Below are 16,016 nucleotides of genomic sequence, written 5' to 3' on the forward strand. Positions count from 1 at the left end.
TTTTGAAACTCAACCCGTTCTTCTAGAATAACCATTGTTATTTAGTCACGAAATCATGTCCAACTCTTTTGAGACCCCGTGGACTGTAGTCCACCAGGTTCCTCTGTGGGATTTTCCCAGGCAAGAATACTGGAGTGGGTTGCCATTTCCTTGCCCAGGGGATCTTCCCGACCCAGGGATTGAACCTGCACCTCCTGCATTGTAGACGAATTCTTTACAGGGGGAGCCCCCTTAAATCGCCGAAGATGATTCTAATTGCAGGCAGAGTATAGAGTCACTGATATAAAACACAGACCAGGAGGAGGAGACTAAGAGAAATGAGAGGCAAACGTGAATGTCTTAACATAAATTTGGACCTGGGTCAATAGGTAACAGGGAGACGTTGCATGTTCTTCATTAAGGGACTTACAGGACTACGTATTTTTTTAAAGACAGCAGGTCACAATGGATTCAGACTAGGGACAAGAATCCAGTTAAGGCCACTGTAGTGGTGACTGTGGAACTACACGGCATTTGTGCCCCAGAGGGAGGGAAGGAGGGTCACAGGAGAGTCCCCTGAAATGAGGAGGTCTGGGGGCGCCCCAGTTGAGTTCAGTCTCTCAGTCGGGTCCAGCTCTTTGTGACCCGGTGGACTGCAGCTCACCAGGCTCCCCCGTTAAACAGAATTGCTGCTGCTGCTGCTAAGTCAATTCAGTCGTGTCCGACTCTCTGTGACCCCAGAGATGGCAGCCCACCAGGCTCCCTCGTCCCTGGGATTCTCTAGGCAAGAACACTGCAGTGGGTTACCATTTCCTCCTCCAATGCATGAAAGTGAAAAGTGAAAGTGAAATCGCTCAGCGTGTCCGACTCCTATCGACCCCATGGACTGCAGCCTACCAGGCCCCTCTGTCCATGGGATTTGCCAGGCAAGAGGACTGGAGCGCGTTGCCATTGCCTTGATTTGGTTACTAAGTAGAATAAGGAAAAGAGGAGGAATCAGGTTGACCTGAGGGTGACTGTCGGAGATGACGCTGCTTCCTTCAGAAACAGAGCAGAGCCTGGGACTGAGCTGGATCCTGTGGGCCAGGGGCCGTGTGCCCGGTGGGGCCGGGAGGCTGGAGAGCTCCACCCGGCAGATACATTACAGCCTGGAGTTAGAGAGCTCTCAGCTGGACACAGTGTCTGGGTTCAGGTATGTGTAAGTGACCCCAGGAGCCACACGGATGGATGAGAAGCTGCTAGAAGAACAGGTTGAGTTTCAGAAGAAGGGTCTGGCGAGAGAGCCCAGGGCATCTGACACCCAGGTGCGGGGGTGAGGAAACAAGCCCACAAAGGCGTGAGGACCAAGGTGCCAGGAGGCGGACGGGGTCCTGAGGGCCAGCATGGAGATACCGGGACAGGGTGGGGATGGTGGGCCACGCCGCTCGGATGTCGATGGGCACAGAAGAGGACCTGGGACCTGCATGGAGGAGGGCCTCGTCCCGCACGTCCGGGCACTGAGTCTCCGCTTGTCACTGGCTCCCCAGGATACCTCTGTTACCAGACGCTGAGCGGCTCGGACCCAGGGATTTGCGCTGGCTGGGAGGTGAGACAAGGGGCCGGAAGGGGTGTTCCAGAAGGTGAAATCACGGGTGTTTGGCGTCAGGATGGGTTTGCACGAAGATGGAAAGCTGGCTCCCGACTCACGTCCTGAGAAAGGCTGTGAGAAAAGGGAGGCTCGGAGGAAGGAACCGAGCCATGGAAGAGGTTCACAACCAGAGAAGCGGACTTTCAGCGCGGTTAGTTCACCTGTGACAGCAGAGGGAGCGCAGAGACAGCTGGGGAGGGGCTTCTGAGTGTTGGCAGGATCTGGGGGCTTCGGGGACCACCCCGGTCTCCTCTTGTCCCCGCTGATGCTGGAAGCAGGGCCAAAGCCCCTGGGGAGGGATCCCAGGCCCCACGTGAGCAGGTGGGGAGGTGGGGAGGGGTCTGCTGGTCTAACGACTGAGTCAAGCCCTGTGTCTATCTCATGGACCCGGTAGCTTTTTTCTGCCTCTAGTGCTTCACTTTCCCTTTTCACTTTCATGTGTGTGTGTGCTAAATAGTTTCAGTCGTGTCCGACTCTTTGCGACCCCATGGACTGTAGCCGCCAGGCTCCTCTGTCCATGGGATTCTCCAGGCAGGAATACTAGAGAGTCTCTTACTTAAGAGACTCGATGTGTCCATTTTCATGGTGACTCTCACAGAGGGGCTTCTGGGCTACCTCATTCCAGAGCTTCTTTGAAGACCAACCAACTGCTTGTTGCACAGTGAAAACTCTAAGGCATTAACCAATGAATGTTTTTCACAGGTAAGAATCTGTGGGGTGAAAGTGTTAGCCGCTCAGTTGGGTCCAACTCTTTGCGACCCCATGGACTGCAGCCCACCAGGCTCCTCTGTCCATGGGATTCTCCAGGCAGGAATACTGGAGTGGGTAGCCATTTCCTTCTCCAGGGGAACTTCCCGACCCAGAGGTCAAACCCAGGATTCTTACATTGCAGGTGAATTCTTTACTGTCTGAGCCACCAGACAAGCATAGGTGTATATACAGACAGAGATCAAACTCACATATATGGAATTCATATATGAATGGAATTTATGTATGAATAGAGTTTTTATATCTTATATAAAATGTATTAGGGGCTTCTCTGTTGCTCAGACGGTAAAGAATCCACCTGCAAAGCAGGAGACCCAGGTTTGATCCCTGGGTTAGTAAGAATTAGAGAAGGGAATGGCTACCCACTCCAGTATTCTCCCCTGGAGAATCCCATGGACAGAGGAGCCTGGCAGACTACAGTCCGTGGGGTCACAAAGAGTCAGACACAACTGAGCGACTAACATTTCACTTTCACTTTTTTCTTGAAATGTATATATACATATATTATACACATATTTATTTTATATATATCCAAAGAAATACCTACAGGAAATTTTACTGCAAGTGAACAAATGCAGATGCCTCCAGGACGTAATTAACATAAGCACTAATGATCTAATGCTAAAAGGGTACGTCTGCTCTAGACTGTGAGCTTATTATCCTATTATAAAAGTAACAGGCTACAAGGCAGACCAAGGATGTGTTCCCCTGAGCAGAAGTTTGCAAAGCCAGGAACACTGTGTCAATAAATACTCACTGAGAAAATGGATTCATAAATAATAAATTAAGATTAAAATTTAGCTAGGGGAGATCAACATAAACTACTTGCAAGCCAGATTAGTCAGGGTTTTCAGAGGAACCAGCACAATGATAGACAGATGATAGATATTTATTGTGAGGAACTGGCCAAGTAGTTACGGAGGTCAAGGAGTCCTAGCATCTGCTATCTGGAAGCTGCAGAGCCCCCGGAGGCTGGTGGTGTAATTCCAAAGGCTTGAGCAGGAGGGAGCAGGAATCCCAGTCTGAGGGTGGAGGCCAGCACCCCCAGCACCGCCTGGAGGGCGGGCAGCCCCGGAGCAGACTCCTCCGCCCTCAGCCTTTTGTTCCCTTGTGCCCTCGGTGGAGGGCTGGGTGCCCCCCTCCCCCTGCCCCCACCCGGGGGAGGGCGAGCCGCTTTACTGCGCCGCCGATTCAAATGCTAATCTCATCTAGAAATGCATTCCTCGGATGCACCCAAAAAGAATGCATAATCCAGGCAACCCACGTCCAGTCAAGTTGACACACAAAAATGAACCTTCACAAAAGAACCTGCTAGCCTGTCAGTCTGCGAAGAGTCCATCTAAGAAGGTGGGGGCTCAGAGCACAGAGGGGAGCTTAATCTTTGTGAGCGACCTGGGATGTGGTCACAGTCTTGAAAGGCTCCAGAGTTCAGATGATTCTGTAGAATTCGAGAGGAAAGCGCAAACACAAGCCGGTAGAAGTAAGCAGATCCACTTCCTGGCAGTAAGTATCATCTTCGTATTCACAGCTTAGTCCAGGCATGGTACCATCATATGTAGACTCACTCAGTTTCCACCATCAGTTTGTAAGGGGATATTAGTACACCTGCTTTATCTGTGAGGATACGCAGGCACATAGCTGTCACTGGTGTCACGGCCTGCAAACAGTGGAGCCTAATGCATCTTCTTAACCACCAAGTCATGCAAACTCTGCACTAGATTTTGGCGAAAAGAAGCAGACAGGATTGGGTAAGGAGGTAATTTGACAATTAGGCGGAGGAAGTGAAACGGTTGGCGAAAGAATATGGACCTGTTGTGTGCTCGTCAGAACGAGTGACATGACTATACCTCGATTAAGGAAGATAGCTCTGCAAACGCACTCGAAGTGGCTGCAAGAGGAGAGACACTGGTGGCCCGAGAACCAGCAGGAACAATGGAGCCCAGGGCAGGTTAGAGGGGACAGGCTGGAAGCAAAACGTCTAAGCTGTGGTCAGTTTCGGGGAAAGAAACAGCAGCCGTTGGCCACAGAAAAAGAAGGGAATGAAAGACACGCAGACGTGACCCCTGCGTCAAGGTTTCCGGGCTGGGCGCTGCGCTGAGAAGCCCGCTGCCTCGTGGTGTGTGATAGGATGTCCACTCCCCTTCTTCACAGAAAGGGAAAAGGACATGAAACATAATCGGGACAGCCGTCTCAGGTCCTTCTTGGTTACTTTTCTCTGCCAATTCAATCCCTCCTGTCTCAAGCACCGCAAACTGCAGCTGATATATCTGAGCTCAGGATTATAGAGGCAGACTCTGAAACACTGGCCGTCAAGAGGCCAAGCCTTCCAAGGGGCGGTGGGGGAGGGAACACGCTAACCACACCCTCGGATTTCAGATAGTAGATTTATTTTTAATACACAGAAAGTGAAAATTCTAATCTTCTAAGTTGGAAGGCAACCCACAAGCCCCTTTCTCCTTAATCTTGTTTATCCCCAGCTCTGGGCTGTTGCCTGTTTGACGCTTCCTGCTTCATACTTACTGAGAAAACATCACATCGATATAGCCTGACCTTCAGATGACTCATTTCACTTGAAAAACTGGTTCTAAGAAGTGCGCATACTTTACAAGTTACTATGGGCAGTAGCAGACTCTAGGGTATTCCATTCCACATTCATTTATCAAGTGACTCTGAAGGAGTCACATGGAACGAGGGGACCGAAACATGCTTTCAACAAGGGTTGAGCATTTCAGGAGCTAACATCATGGAGTGGCAGAGAAGGACACAGGACGCCACACGCTGAAGAGAGATGGAGATCGCAGGAAAAGGACAAGCTGTGGGGCCGCGAAGGGGTTAGGAGAGTTACCCGAGAGGATGCTAAGAGGGAGGTGAAACAAAAAGAATAAGTAGGCCCTGTGAGGATGGGGGAAGCGTCCCACACGGATAGCACAGCCTAAAATCTGAGCACGAGGGGCTGTGCTAAACACGGCCACACACGCGGTACACGGGGTGATGAGACGGGATGCGGGATGGGGCTTGGTCAGGGGGCCTCAGATGTCATGGAGACATGATTGACTCTATTTGTAGGTCCTGGGAAGCCGCTGGAAGCAGTGACCTGGGTGGTGTGGATTTTACCATCTTATTTGCAGAGGTGAGATGAGAGGCAACAAGACCAGTTAAGAGGCTGTTGGCGTGAGGCTTGGCAGTCCTATCTGAGAAGAACCAATGAGAGCCTGGCGAGAGAGAGAGAGCGGGGACCGGAAGAGAGAGGAAGGATGAACAGGAGGACCACAGGAAGCAGAGCACACCTGGAAACACCCTGAAACACCCCTGCGCACCTCTGCAGAGAAGAGCGAGTCTACCTCGTCCGTGCCCCACCCAAGGACTTGAGGCGCCTCGGATGAGGGCACATCTGTCCCCAGACAGGCTGCCACTTGGCCTGACTGACAGCACGTGCCACGAACAGAGCTTGTCTTTCTTGCTGATGGCTATGTAAGCGTTCAGAAATTTAAAGTTCTCTTCTTCTCCAGGAAGCCAATGGAATGAATCAAGGAACACAAGTGTTCTTTAATTGCGGCCAAAATTAAATTAGCAGTCACCAACCAACAAAAGAGGAATATGATTATTTTGGTAAGAGCCCATAAGCACTTAACGAAACTGAAAATATGCTGGCCATAAAACACATCTAAAAAAACAGTCTCAAAACACTGAAACTAAAAATTGTGTTTTGCGGCCACATTGGAAACAAGCTAGAAATTAATTTAAAAATATAGCCAGGAGCTGCCAAATATTGGAAATTATTGGAATAAGTGTATTGGAATACACTTAAAGAAAACCTATGAGTTAAAGAAGCTGTATCAAAGGGAGTTAGAAAATATTTTTTGCTAAATCATAATGAAAATGCAGCACAATAAAACTTGTGAGGTGAGGTGAAAACCAGACTCAGAAGGAAATTCATAGCCTTAAATTTATATATTACAAACAAAGAAAGGCTAACTATTAAATAATCCCAGTAAATGATCAAGGAATTTGAAAACCCAAACGTATTAAACACAAAGGGAATAAAAATAATAAGAAGTAAGACTAAAACCTAAATATACAATTAAGATAATGCTGCTGCTGCTAAGTCACTTCAGTCATGTCTGACTCTGTGTGACTCCATAGACTGCAGCCCACCAGACTCCCCCGTCCCTGGGATTCTCCAGGCAAGAACACTGGAGTGGGTTGCCATTTCCTTCTCCAATACATGAAAGTGAAACGTGAAAGTGAAGTCGCTCAGTCACGACCCCATGGACTGCAGCCCACCAGGCTCCTCCGTCCATGGGATTTGCCAGGCAAGAGTACTGGAATGGGGTGCCATTGCCTTATCTCCGACAATTAAGATAATAGATAAGTTAAAAAGTTGGTTTTCTTGTAGGAGTAGTAAAATTTTTAAGTTCCTGACAAGATTGAGAGAATGAGACAGAGAGAGAAGACAAATACTATCCAGATGAAGAATATCACTAAAGGAAAATCACTATAGACATTATAGACTTTGAAAAGATTGTAAGGAATATTATGTATAACCCTTATACCAATAAATTTGAAATCTTATATAAAAAGGGTAAATTCCTGAAAGAACACAATTTACCAAAATGAAGACAAAAATAATAGAAAATTTGAGGAGCCTTATATCTTACAAATAAATGTATTAAAAACCTCTATTCCCCATCCCCATACAAACATCTAGGCCACGTGGCTTCATGGGTAAAAATTTCCAAACGTCTAAGGAAGAAAAGGCATTGACCTTAATACAGACTATTTCAGGTCATAGAGATACAGGGAGTATTTCTCAACTTTTTATGAAAACAGCATAATCATAGTAGCAAATTTGATGAGGACATTACCAGAAAGGAAGATTATAAGCCACCACTTTCGTATAGATGCAAAAACCCTGAACAAAATCCTATATAGAAAACTGAGTCAATATATGAGATGTGTAATCCATCAAACCAAGCCAAGACTTATTCTTGGAATACAAAGTGGATTTAAGATTCAAGAACTGATCATTGTAATTCACTATATTGTGAAAAGTCAGATGGTTCTAACAGATATAAATAAATTGTTTGATAAAATTCAGCATACATGTATGATTTTAAAACTACTAGGAATAAAAAGAATTTTTTTAGTCTGATAAACGTGCACTACAGCTATGCAAAACACCTTTTTTAAAGGTGTTTAAAGTTTTTCCCCCAAGACCAGGACTTCCCTGGAGGTTCAGCAGTAAAGAATCCACCATGCAGGAGATAGGGGAGATGCAGGTTCCATCCCTGGGTTGAGACGATCCCCTGGAAGAGGAAACGGCAATTCACTCCAGTATTCTTGCCTGGAAAATGCCATGGACAGAGGAGATTGGGCTCTCCTCGGGCTATGCAGTCCACGGGGTCCCAAAAGAATTGGACACGACTTAGAGATCAAGCAACAGCAATGCCCTCTGCCACCACTTTTAGTGAATAGCTCTTCTTGAGTTTCTAGCCAATATCTTAAGGAAAGAAGATGTATGGGGATTTGAAAAGAAGAAACAGAATTGTATTTATTCACAGACAAGATGATAATACCGATGGAAAATCCAAATGTGTCCACAAACTACTAAAATCAATTAACCAAATTAGCAATTTCAATGGTGAGTTCACATGCAAAAACCAATTTTATTCTATATACCAGCAATAAACTAATAGGATATAACACAAAATATAATAACATTAAAAAGACAGCAACTAGGAATTAGTCTTCGGAGAAGGCAATGGCACCCCACTCCAGTACTCTTGCCTAGAAAATCCCGTGGATGGAGGAGCCTGGTGGGCTGCAGTCCATGGGGTCGCTAGGAGTCGGACACGACTGGGCGACTTCACTTTCACTTTTCACTTTCATGCATTGTAGAAGGAAATGGCAACCCACTCCAGTGCTCTTGCCTGGAGAATCCCAGCAACGGGGGAGCCTGGTGGGCTGCTGTCTATGGGGTCGCACAGAGTCAGACACGACTGAAGCGACTTAGCAGCAGCAGCAGCAGGAATTAATCTAATGATAGTAATTAAGTTGAAGATTGTATAGAAATAAATCAAAGAACATCTAAATAAGTAAAAGGACATACTATGTTCGTGGAGTGAGAGGCTGGAGGTTGTCTGTGATTTGCTCTGTAGACTCAGCACGACCTCAATCAAAACACTGGCAGCTGTTTCAAAACTGTGAGTGGCCAAGATAATATTGGAAAAGTGTAACAAAACTGGGAAATCTGTCCTCGAAGATGTCACGGCTTTTATTACACTGTTTAAAATAGTGTGTTGCTATCACAAGGATGAAAAACTAAAGGAAAACCTGGAAAAAGCCCCCTTCATATACACGTATTTAATATAAGATTAAAATGATCCAGTAATACAGCGGGAAAAGGATGACCTTTTCAGTAAATGCTGCAGAATTAACAGAGTGTCCATGTTTTACAAATATATTATGACTCCCACCTCATCATATACATAAATTCCAGGTGGGTTGTAGATCTAAACATGAAATATAAAGTATCTTTATGATCTTGGAGTAGGCAAAATTATAGAAAAATGGAAGGCAAAACGTGCTACCCAGAAAGGGGGACAGAGATAAACTTTCGTTAAAATGAAAAACTTCTGTTCATGAAAAGATACTGTTAAGAACTTGGAGGGTCTTCCCTGGAAGTACAGTGGATAAGAATCCTTGTGCCAAAGCAGGAGACACGGATTTGATCCTTGGTCTAGAAAGATCCCACATGCCACGGAGAAACTAAGCCAGAGCACCACAACTAACGAAGCGTGTGCTCCCTAGAGCTGTGCTCCGCAATGAGAGGCCACCACAGTGAGCAACCCGCCCATCACACGAGGAGCAGTCCCTGGGCACCGCGACCAGAGGAAAGCCCTCACGAGACACAGCAACGCCAAAAAAAACTTGGAAATGCAAACTCCAAAGCTGCCGAAGATGTTGCAATACATATAGCTAACGAGAGACTGGTCAGAATAAATGAAGACTCCCTGTTTATCTGTAAGGGAAAACAAGAAAACTGGTGTTTTTTTTAAGTCTGGACTTGAAACGGTACTTCACAGAAGAGTCTATCCAACTAGCCAATAAGCATATGAGAATACACGAAGATACTCAAACTCAGCAGGGAAATGAAAATAAAACCCAGCAACAGTACATAGTCATCAGAATAGCTACAGTTATTAAAAAATAGAAAAGAAGAAAGAAAAGGAAAGAAGGAGAGACAGAGCAGAAGAAAGCAAGCAAGAAGGAAAAAAAGAAAGAAAGAAAAGATTTGGCATGAGTGTTGGTAAGCCTGTGGAGCTGAAACTGTGGTAGAAAGTGGAGCATTTTCTACACCCGACATACGCATGCTCTACGATTCAGCAATTCCACTCCTAAGCATATGTTCACCCACAATGCATACAAATGTGCACCAAACACTTAAGCAAAAATATTTCCAGCAGTATTATTCGTGGGAGTCCCAAGCTGGCAACATTACGACCTTCAGCTATAAAATGACAAATAAAGTGTGATACGTTCATACCGTGGAATATTGTCCAGCAGTGAAAACAAATGAGATGCGGCTACACCCAACACCGTGGACAAACTGCGTAGCCTGATAGGAAAAAGCGTCAGGTCCACAACAGGACCTATGATACGCTTCTGTGTTTATAAATTTCAAGGTCAGCAGACTAACCTGTGTTAACAGAAATAAGGATAGCCGTACCTTTGGGAAGGTGGTGGGTTGTGACGGGAGGGCAGCCTCTCGGGAGGCTGGTCGTGTTCTCTTTCTGATTCCGGGTGGTGGTTAACAGGTACATCCACTTTGAGAAAGTTGCCAGCCTGTCCGCCTACAGCACATGTGCCTGTCTGAACGCACATTTCACTTCAATAAAAATTTGTGTAGATATACATGGATATACAGAGAAGGAAATGGCAGCCCCCTCTAGCGTTCTCGCCTGCAGAATCCATGGGTGGAGGAGCCTGCCAGGCTGCAGCCATGGGGTTGCAAAGAGTTGGACACGACTGAAGTGACTGAGTAGGCAGGCAGGCATCCAGATAGACAGTCACATATATATATATATATTTAAGTATATATATGTAAAATGTATAAACAGATTATATATATACATGTATGTGTCGGTCGCTCTGTCGTGTCCGACTCTCTATGTATAAAGAAAATGACTGTGGATACAAAGCAGGTTGCTAAATCTCACCAGCCAATCATCATCTCTCTGCCAATCATCTATCTCTCCGTCCATCCATCATCTATAAATTTCTGTGCGTTTGCTGGAGCTGCCATAACAAACTACACAGACTGAGTGGCTACGCAGTAGAAACGCATCGTCCCACAGCTCTGGAGGCCGGAAGTCTGAGATTAAGGTGTGGGCAGGTCTGGCTCCCTCTGAGGCCGGGAAAGAAAACCTGTTTCTCACCCCCAGCTTCTGGGGGCTGACTGGTGGTCTTTGGTGGTTCTTGGCTTGTAGGCACATTACCTTGGTCCCCGCCTTTATCGCCACATGACATTATCAGCGTATGTGCTTCTGCGTCCCAGGTCCCCGTTTTAAAAGGACACAGTCCGACTGAACTAAAGTCCACCCTGACGACTTCATCGTCACTGAACTACCTTTGCAAAGACTCTATTTCCAAGTGACGTCACTTTCTGAGGTACTGGGGATTAGGATTTCAAAATATGAATTGGGGGGGAACATAATTCAACCAATAATACTATTTGTGTCTACACACACATACGCACACACACACTCAGGAAAACACATAAGAAGGGCTATGAAATATTTGCAGTCCTTTAATAAAATCTTGCCTTTTGATCAAAGCCTGTTCTTGGAAAATGCAATTTTAGTCCAATGCCTAGTGGCAAAGCTTTATAGCTGAGTTCACAGTGCTCAGCACAGCCTGGGGCAGTAAAAAATGCAATAAGTGAGCTCCAGACGTAGGACTAAACCTGGAGAGTGATCCAGTATCCTTTGTACGTGGAATTGTGGGTCCTTAACCAAAACTTACACAATGGAGAAAACGGTGTCACCAGGAGTAATTACAACTAGAGTCAGCTGCTGTTTCAGACTGACTTACACACGGACATATCAGCGTTTTATTAAAAATTAAGCAAGCACTGCTAGAATCTAGGTGCCACAGCGGGAGAGAATCTGCCCGCCGATGCAGGAGACGCAAGAGACTCTGGTTCGATCCTTGGGTCGAGAAGATCCCCTGGAGGAGGAAATGGTGACCCACTGCAGTATTCTTGCCTGGGAAACGCCATGGACAGAGCAGCCTGGAGGAATACAGTCCACGGGGTCCCAAAGGGTCAGACACAACCGAGTGTGCAATGCACTTTAAAACAAATGCTACGAGAGTCGTGGGCAACGGAATCTCTGATTCAGGTTCGCTGCTCACCGACGCAGGGTCTCGGGTGACAAGATCTAAGCTCCTGCCCATTGCTGGCCATCCTGCTCGCGATCACGGGGTGCCTGGTACCCTCTGCTAGGGAGCTGAGCTGAGCCTAGCTGAGCAGGACTGACTTTATCCTGCTCTGAGCAAAGCGTCCCTGTGCGCCTGCACTAGGAGCTGTGAGTCAGGGCTGTGTTCAGACAGGGGCAGGCACAGCATCACGGCACGTCCGTGCCCTGCTTGGCAGGAAGCAAGGTCCCCCCTGGGAGGCCACTGGCTTTGATGCCCAGGGCTGTCTCTGGGTTCAGGAAGGCAACTTAATCATCCCCCACTGAGCCACAGTGGGCAGATAAGGTGAGTGACTCACCTGCCCAGGATCCCCGTGGGTTGAGGATGGGACGGTCCTGCTGGAGCTCAGCACAATAATTGGCAGGGAGGACGAGCTCAACCCACGTGGCGGACTTACTAGAAGGATTTTATTGTTACTTCCTCCCCAAGATCACCGGGCTCATAAAACTCCGAGGGAACCTGACCTTCGGTCACCCGGCTTCAGAGGACCTTGATCGTCTCCAAACGTTACAAACAGAAAGGTAGGAGCATCAACGGGGTGATGACTTTATGCCGATCATGTCAGCCGGCCGGATTGCCTGTCACACGACTGTCTTGTCTAAGATGGATGAGAAGCAAACCTAGTTGCCATCATCATTTCTGAGAAAACCCCAGCCTGGAGCGGCCAGCCACACAGGAAACGCAGAAAGGGGCCGGGCTCCCGGTGTGCCCGTCTGCCTGGCAGGTTCATGGCAGGATTCGGCGCAGACACCTGGCCTGGCTGCCTGGCCACCCAGAGGCCGGAGGAAAACACCGCTCCTTCCAGAGCACTGCTCCTCCTTCCCAGAGGCAGACAAGGCCCCCTCCTTCCAGACAGAACGAGAAAGGCCGCGTTCCTGGGAACGACACAGAGCAGCCCCTTGAAACATTATCAGGCCTCAGCTGAGAGGGCACCATCTGCGGTACCCCGTCCAGGAGGCAAGGACTCCCCCATCGCTCTGTCGTCTTTCTGGCCGAGCACACACATGACGGGAAGAGAAAGTGGTTTCTCAAGTTGGAGGCGCCCGCTCGTTGCCAGGCAACGGAGCAGCCCGCCGCCCAGACAAAAGGCAGCCGGCATCCTTGGGCGCGGCTGGCATACAAAGAAGAAGCGTGCTCACAAAGGGGTCGCCCGTCTCCCCCAGCCCCGGAAGGCCCTTCCTGTGCCCCTGGAGAATAGACGGGGAGTGCTGAGAAACCGCAGGAACAGACCCGGAATCCGAAAGGGATCAGCCGGAGAGTCAAAGAGAGGGGGGAGGCCAAGGGGGCAGGCGAGGACCCTGTTCGCAGAGGAAGCCTCCACTCGAGGGACGCAGGGGTAACCGTCAGCTGTGCCACCACGATTGTGAATGAAAACGGTGCAACGGCGGCCTCTGTGGAAACAGCGACGTCTCCCGGGGACGTGCTGATCTTCTCATGGGCGTCCCTCCCCCTGGGGTTCGGCCGCCCTGGAGATGCTTGTGTGCTGGAGGAAGGGACAGGGGGCCCGTTCTCCCCAAACCCGGCTGCTGGTCAGCATGGCCTCTCGATACCTGAGGGTGGATGCCGAACCATCCCTCCATCTCCAGGCCGCATCCCATCAGTCCTACACCAGCCCACTCAGGACCCCTCCATGGGGTTGCTGGGATGGCCACACAAGTTAGTGTCAGCAGGACGTGTTTTAAATTTCTTTAGTTGGAGTATAGTGGATATTGGAGAAGGCAATGGCACCCCACTCCAGTACTCTTGCCTGGAAAATCCCATGGATGGAGGAGTCTGGTAGGCTGCAGTCCATGGGGTCACTAAGAGTCGGACACGACTGAGCGACTTCACTTTCCCTTTTCACTTTCATGCATTGGAGAAGGAAATGGCACCCCACTCCAGTACTCTTGCCTGGAAAATCCCATGGACGAAGGAGCCTGGTAGGCTGCAGTCCATGGGGTCACTAAGAGTCGGACACGACTGAGCGACTTCACTTTCACTTTTCACTTTCATGCATTGGAGAAGGAAATGGCAACCCACTCCAGTGCTCTTGCCTGGAGAATCCCGGGGATGGGGGAGCCTGGTGGGCTGCCGTCTATGGGGTCGCACAGAGTCGGACACGACTGAAGTGACGTAGCAGCAGCAGCAGCACAGTGGATCTACTGTATTGTGCTAACTTCTGCTGTCACGGCAAAAATTAACAAAATGATTAAATTTTCAAAGCAATTCAGTTATTCCTATACATATATATATGAAAGTGAAAGTGAAAGTGAAGTCACTCAGTTGTGTGCGACTCTTTGCAACCCCATGGACTGTAGCCCGCCAGGCTCCTCTGTCCATGGGATTCTCCAGGCAAGAATACTGGAGTGGGTTGCCATTTCCTTCTCCAGGGAATCTTCCCAATCCAGGGATCGAATTCAGGTCTCCCACATTGCAGGCAGACTCTTTACTCTCTGAGCCACAGGGGAATTACTTTATATATATTCTTTCTTGGGATTTCCCAGATGGCTCAGTGGTAAAGAATCTGCCTGCCAATGCAGGAGACACGGGTTCGATCCCTGGGTCAGGAAATTCCTCTGGAGGGGGAAGTGGCAACCCACTCCAGTATTCTTGCCTGGGAAATCCCCTGGACAGAGGAGCCTGGTGGGCTGCAGTCCAGGGGTCGCAGAGCCACAACTGAGCGACTGAGCACATCCTTCTCCATATTCTCTTCCCCGATGGTTTATCACAGAATATTGAATATAGTTCCCTGCACCACCCAGCAGGAGCTTGTTTTTATCCAGGGTATCTATAAGAGTTTGCATCTGCTAACCCCAAACTCCCAGGCTCTCCCTCCTTCACAACAGCAACGCCGGCCTTTGTGGAAGACACGGGACGCCCACCCAACCCTCCAGAGCAGACTTTTCAGGCCCAGACCTAGGAGAGTCCCTCCAGAGAGTTTCTGCAGGAGGGTCTGGGTGCGGCTGCTTGGGGACGCTGGAGTCAGAACCTCGGGGCTATGTCACTCCGTCTGTCCACCCGTCGGTGACGCCCGCCTCCCGCCGCCCCCGGTGCCCTCTGCGATGCCCTGGCCACTCTCCGGCAGCCCTCTGGGCTGCCCTGCCCCTCCTCCCAGGGGCCTCCCTGCACTTCGTGGGGACTTGTTCTCGGGCCCCCGGTGCCCTGCTGTCCGCTGTGGTGCTGTCACAGCCGCTGGCTCTGCCGGCGCTGAGTCTCCACCCACGAGGCTATTCTCCGCTCTTGGCTGGACCAGCTCTCACTCAGCCTCCGGACTCTCCAGGACGCTCTGCCCCTGGAAGACTCTGGTGTCCCCCACGCCTCACAGCTGGTCCCCGGGGACTGTGTGCTCCGATTACCCCCCGTTCTGTCGTGAGACACGTCTGGGCTTTCTGCTCTGTGGCCAGGCCTGGGCCAGAACAGCTCCCACTTGAGGAGACAGTAGTGAGGACTGGATTCAACGGACACGATCGTGGGCAAACTCCCGGAGTGGGAGAGGGATGGGGAGGCCTGGCGGGCTGCAGGCCACGGGGTCACAGAGAGCCGGACACGACTGAGCGACCGAACAGCGACAACAGAGGCGAGGGATTCAGACCCGTCGGGGCAAGCTCGGGAGCACATCGTGAGGTGTATGTGTCCTCGGGACGGTGCGAAGACGGGCACAACCCCGACTCCACCGGGCCGGGAGGGAACGGCTTCCCAGGAGAATCGAGCTCCTATGAGTTAAGCAGGGCCCAGCCAGCCCCTGGTGGCTCAGCTGGTAAAGAATCCACCTGCAATGCGGGAGACCTGGGTTCAATCCCTGGGTTGGGAAGATCCCCTGGAAAAGGGAAAGGCTACCCACTCCAGTATTCTGGCCTGGAGAATCCCATGGACTGTATAGTCCATGAGACCGCCAAGAGTCAGACACGACTGAGTGACTTTCACTTCACTTCATAGCCAGCCGAGGGTGCAGGAGGGGTTGCTGGGGAAGCGGCCGGTCTCCTCCGGGGGACCCCAGGCCTCTGGAGAGCATCTGTGTTCACCTGGCCTGTCTTCTCGGCACCTGTGAGCACTGGAGAGACGCTGGAATGAAGCCCGGGCGTGGCTTACAGGGTGGCAGGAGGTGGTGCTTTTCTCAGATTTTTAACTCATGCTCAAAGGATCTTTGTGCACAAAGCGGAGACTGTCCTGCCTCAGCCCCGTGATG

This window comes from Bos javanicus, chromosome 12 (genome assembly GCF_032452875.1).
Source record: "Bos javanicus breed banteng chromosome 12, ARS-OSU_banteng_1.0, whole genome shotgun sequence".
Lineage (NCBI taxonomy): Eukaryota > Metazoa > Chordata > Mammalia > Artiodactyla > Bovidae > Bos > Bos javanicus.